Genomic DNA, 6,569 nt, shown 5'->3' with positions numbered 1-6,569 from the left:
CATGAATTTTCACCCACTTTTGCATTATGTTATGTTTAGAGAAGAATCAATTTGTTTCCTTTGAAATAATGATTGAGGGTGATACAAGTCACATTTATATCTAAAGCCTTCTAAAGTTAGCTATTTGGGGTTTTTTCTGTTGGGTTTCACTATCAATTCCTATTTGGGGTTTCACTTGTCAACATTTGTTGAATTTTTAATAGTCAATTTCTTAGTTTCTTAGTGGACTTTCCATCTATCAGTAGCTAGACTTTCCATCTGTTAATGTTTGTTGAACTTTTTATTTATCAATTTTCTGTTCAACTTTTCACCTACCACCACCTATTGAACTTTACTTGTTGAATTTTTTACTTATCAACTCCTTTAAAATTTTCACTTATGAATATCTATTTGAATTTCCATCCACTCACACGTATTAAAATTTCATTATCGCAAAGTGTCCCATCAATCTTGATCTATTTAAACTTTATCTAACGTCAAGTATCTAGTTGACTTTAACGAATTTAATATATCGATCTAACTTACACTCATCTCAATCATATTGCCCAAATATGATTGCACCAATATTCATATTGCCCAAACATGATTGTACCAACATTGCCCAAACAAGATAACAACATTCATATTGTTCAAGCATAATTCCACTAATAAGCCCTCACAACATAGTCAAGTTGGTATTCAAGTGATAGATTTGTCACAAAAGTATAATTGCACTAATATATAATTATCAACCCTTAGGACATTGATGCAGTGGTCAGGCACTCCAGTGGTTAACCATGTACCTAAGATTCGATTCCCAACTACGACCACTGTAGGGTATTTTCAGGATGACAAACCTAGGATGCCGATCGCTCTTGACAAACAATCGCGAACACTTCCTAATTTACTTAGTGTGTGGAATATGAGACCAAACCGTTTATCCCAGAATTAGTCAGCTTTAAGAATTGGATACCCTATTAAAAAAACTAATATATAATTATCAACATATTGCATAAACATAAAAATACTAAACTTAAATACCAACCTTTAATTTAATAAGACCAAATTGGGCATGATACATTAAATTAGATTCATTTAAGGTAAAAAAAAAGACACTCCTCTTTAAAAAAAAATAAATAAAACAACATTCCATATATAATTTTCTATCTAAAATATCCCTCGCTCTCTAGCTTAGAATCATTTTGCACAAACCAATAAGACCTTAGAGGTATATTTTAAAATAATTTTATATAAAGCAGTTTCAAAGTGGTAGTGTTTTATATAAAGAAGCTGAGATGAAACCCAAAGAGATATTTTAGAAATCAAATTATAGATGAGGTTAAATTTTGATAAATTTTGAAATAAGAATGCCCTTTTGATAATATGAATAAAAAAGATAGGCTAGTTTGATTTTCTCCCATCATTTAATATTTTAGAAAAAAAGAAGGGTATCCTTTTTATTTTTCTCAAACAAAATTTATTTTGACAAAAAAATTTGATTTTACTAAATTACTTATCACTCAAGATTAAGTGTTATTACTATAATTAGAATTAGAGTATTTTTAGTAAAAATAATAATTATCAATAACTTAATTACAATATTGATATTTCCTTATATCCAACCAAATTTGTTTTTATAAAAAAATAATTATAAGTTGTTTACAAAATAAATTACACCGTAATATTCAAAGATATTTTTAAAAATAAGATACAATAACACAATAACAATAACAACGACAATCTTATCTCACTAGATGTGTCTTAAAAATAAGGTATATAAAATTGATTAATAGAATGTCATTTAATTATGTTTTATTAATAAGGGAAAATAATAAAATGATTTTTTATAGTTCCTCCCACATTGTATTTAAGTAGCATGAATCTAGTGTAGGATGGGAAGTACAATAGAGAGGGTGAATATCACTCATACTTTTTTCTCTTTTACTTTTTCATTCTTGTCCGTTAAAGTTATTATATGCAACGGAATATAATAAAATGCAAGAGCATTACGAGAGATATAATATTTTTACTTGGTTTACACCCCTTAAGGTGTTACATCCAAGACTATGCACTCAATGTGTGCCCACTAGTATCTTTCTCCTTTTTTGAATTCTTTCGGGGAGATGGAGAAACCTCTTACAAGATTTTGCAACGCACAAACACAAATAAGGAAAATAGATAATTAAAGCGCAAGCAATAGAGAGCAAACTCGTGATGATCATGAATATCGTGACACTCTTCCTTGTGCTTCCTGGATCACACGAGTAGGACTTTGTGGGCCTTTTCGAGTACAGGACAGAGAGGATGATTGATTGAATTGAATATCTGAGTTACTGAGTCTCTGTCATCAAGCTATCTTTTATAGGAGTTTATTAGTCGACTGATCACTATTATTAATCGACTGATCTAGATCCGATCCAGCCAAATTAGGGTTTACTTTCTGTCTTTTCTGATCGACTGATCCTCTAGATCGATCGACTGAACCCAAGCTTTCCTTCTAGGTTCAATCTAATCTGCTTTTTAGACTGATCACTATTATTAATCAACTGATCTAGATCCGATCCAGCCAAATTAGGGTTTACTTTCTGTCTTTTCTGATCGACTGATCCTCTAGATCGATCGACTGAACCCAAACTTTCCTTCTAGGTTCAATCTAATCTGCTTTTTTCGGTTGACTAATTGTCATGATAAGTCAATCGATCCTCCAGTTTCCTTCCTTAGCTAGATCGCATGGCACTCGATTCGTTGATCAAATTCGGGTTCGATCGACTGATCCGTATTATCAGTCAACCGATCTTCTTCTTTCCTTCTAGAGTCAGATCATATCCAGCTTGATCTTATCGTTGATAATCGATCGACCGAACATCCCTATTCAGCCGACTGCACCAATCAGTCGATTGAAAAGTCATTTGGTTGATCGAAAACTCTATTTCCTACAACACATAATTAGCACAATGATAATAAAAGTTTATGCAAAGTAATTAATATTAGCAACATTGTTTTACGATCAACCAAATATGCTAGTCTAGTTGCTCAAATCTACTGGTCACATTTGAAATTTATTCCTCAAAGAGAGTCACCTTTGAAGAAGAACTGACTTCGTTGTGCTAGTAATGCATCATTATTACCCAAGTGATGAAAATGTCGAGATTTGACCTAACCTTTCTGTATCTATTATCTTGTATAATTTGGTCCTTCTATTCTCGATATCAAAATTTATCCATGAGGCATAGACCATATCATTCACTTATCAATCTTTGTGTTTCTATCTAAGTAGACTCATTTAACCAAATGAATTCAATATCTCATATTAATTTATTTGAGCAAGACCATGCATTTAGCAGTCTTACTTAATCAAGGGGCCTACAAATATTACTTCCATCATATGAAAAAGATAGATCTCATCTACATCACTCACATCTCTTCGCATAATCTATTGCATATCCAGTGATCGATTTTATAGTCCACCTTATTATAGGTAACGTTTGTCGATACTAAAGTACACAACTCCTTATGTAGAGAATCATAGTAACTTCAGGTCTAAAGAATATTTATACTAATAGTCACTATGAAAATATTTATGACACTCATATAATGATCCATGAAACTTTCTCATGGCAGATCAATTCAGTACATATTCTCTGATATACACACATGTGTCAACTTGATATCTTATATCCATGACTTATGAGATTAAGTCATTAGTTGACTTACATGTTAGTCTGAATGTATTAATATTGTTCTTATATATTAAAGCTTGATTATGAATAGTTAAGAGTAGTGTTCTATATATATAGGACCTTGTAAGTTAGAAGGAGGGGTTGAATAGCTTCACTTGAACAAACTTAAACTTTTATCGATGAAGAATCCTCGCTACACACCCTCTCAACTCAACAATATTAACGCGAAGGATTTACTTGGTATCTGCCTCCTTGAGGCGACTAATCTAAGAATATTTACTCAGCTCACTCTTCCACTATGTCTTCTCCTTCTCGGACAAACCTTAAAGGCGGAGAAACCTTCTTACAACAGATTACAAGTTGTAAACAAACAACCAAGCAATACAAGAAAGAAGAAGAGTAAAGATGTTACACAAAAGTGATGAGAATGCTTCTTCTTCTTCAATTTTTGATCACTAGAGTACAAGCACTTGGAGTATAAACAGTGTTGAGTTCTTCCTCCACGAGTAGCTCTTCACCATTTAAACAGGTTCAGTTTTTATGTCATCAGTCGACTGATTTTACCATTCTAGTCGACTGATTAGTCAAACCCAGAAAACGGCCACGAACTGCTGAAGTCACGTCTGATTTTTATCGAAATTCAAATTTCAGTCGACTGGTTGTTCCCATCAATTGACTGATTTTATTTCAGTCGACTGATGTGAAGATCCAATTGAGTCATTTTACCTTCTGTTCGCTCCCAGTCGACTGAAGTATAAACCCAGTCGACTGAAATATAAACTCAGTCAACTGAAGTATAAACTCAGTCGACTGAAGTGTAAAATCAGTCAATTGGATTTTAAAATAGTTGACTGACACCAGGATTAAGTGGCTGAAATGAAGTCTTACCAAGTTATTTCCTCGCTTGATCAAGAGTTTGGTCGTCATCCTTCTTGATCTTCATTTCTACAGCCTCCCATTATCAATTCAACCAATTGATATGCTGTAGACTAGAACCTACTACTCTAGGACATTATTATACTTATTCATTTGGCACAGATCTGAATTAATATAATAACCATAAATTTTACCTTTTATTAATAAAATATGATATAAAAGTTTCCTTGTCAATCATCTTATAATTGGATCTAGGGCTAACACTAATAGAGACATCAAAGTAAAGAAAAGAGTGAAAGCTAAAACTTACGGGGAGCTTCAAAGTTATTATTTCATAATGTAATTTCCTATATCATGAAAACAAGCATACTAAAAATAAACTTCATAATTTTAGTATTTATTATCATGATAATAGAAGTACGATAATTCTAAAAATAAATTTATGTCATATCATACTAGAACAATTGTACCAGATAGAAAGATTGATAATAATCTAGGCAAGAACCCTAAGCAATTTAGATATATATATGCCTAGGGTTTCAAGGATTTTTTGCCACCAGTTCATAGAGGTTTAAGGACGAAGTACTACTATATTTCCAGACCAACAAGAGATATTTCGAAGCTACCAATAATGGTTAAAGTGAAGTTCTTATCTTGTAAAGTTGTTTCGCTTTCATTTATAATTTGTATTCATTTTTGTTGTTATGTTATCGTGAACTTGTTGTAAGAGGTTTCTCCACCTCCGGAAGGTATCCGAAAAGGAGAAGTTCATAGTAGAGGGAGATCACTAGGAGTAAACTGTAGGTCTTGCATTAGTTGCCTAAGAGATGGATACCAAGTAAATTTTGAAGTTGTGCATGTAGCTGCAAGTTAGAGTCAAGATTTCTGTTGCGCATTCAAACGACGAGCACGCATTCAAGAGATGAAGCGATTGAGGCTATTCACCCCTTCTAGCTCGTAAGGTCTCAACAACTGTGCCCTACCTAAGATGTTAAGAGTTTTTAAAATTTATATAATTTTGAGTAAATTTGATATTTTTGTAAAAACAATATAAACTTTCCAAATATATCATGTGTAGTAATATTATTTTTTATTGGGCAAAATCAAAAGGGCACCCATTATTTACAAAATTATCAGATGAGCACCCCATTTAATATGAATTACCCAAAATATCTTTACATTATTTGATCATTCAATCAAATAGAAGCTAGCACCTAGCTTTTGCCATTGTAGAACCGAGCAACTAGCTAAATGCTAGCTTCTATAATGTACACAAGCTAGCAACTTGCTTCTACAATGGTAGAAACTATAATTGTTAGCTTCTATGGTAGTAATTTTATATCATTTTAATTTTACTTCTCTGAGTGATAATCTGATTAAAATAGTATTTCAACAAATAAAACAAATGATAAGAATTTCATATTACTCATTACATTTCAAATGAACATAATCTTATCATGATCGAACATATAGAAGCAAGCATGTAACTTCTACAACATGTAGCAGCTACCTGCTAGTTTCTATAATGTGTAGAAGCTAGCAGGTAGCTGCATGCTATAAAAGAGTAATGATAAGATTAATTCGAGTCGTTCATGTTAGATGAAGCCCCCATTTGTCCTTTTTTATTTGCAATAATTCCTAAAAAAAGAAGATTTTATGTTATTTTAATATTATATATTCAAATTGTTAAATATTGAGTATATCTAGAGATTTATGCAATAATAACACGCTTCTATAATTAATTAGGTATTCATGAATCAATTTTTAATTACAGTGCACTGTAGATTAATTTCATCTAATAGAAAAATAACTTTGAAATGTTGACTGCGGAACGACACGCCGTTCACGCTTTCTGATTTATCCTGATGACGGATGGAAAATTTTCATGGATCTAGTTGAGTCGATCACCTTCAAAATTAGTCGGTTCGAAAAGTTAGATATCTAGATTACAAACCAAAAAAAGATTAATTTTAGTCATATATGGTCATTAGACCGTCAAAGGCTAGTATCAAGACAAATTCAACATAGTTTTAT

This window comes from Curcuma longa, chromosome 1 (genome assembly GCF_044706935.1).
Source record: "Curcuma longa cultivar G26 ecotype Majalengka, Jawa Barat chromosome 1, ITB_CL_G26_1.1, whole genome shotgun sequence".
NCBI classification, from domain to species: Eukaryota; Viridiplantae; Streptophyta; class Magnoliopsida; order Zingiberales; family Zingiberaceae; genus Curcuma; species Curcuma longa.
The sequence above is the reverse complement of the archived record's forward strand: the minus strand, read 5'-3'. Positions refer to the sequence as shown.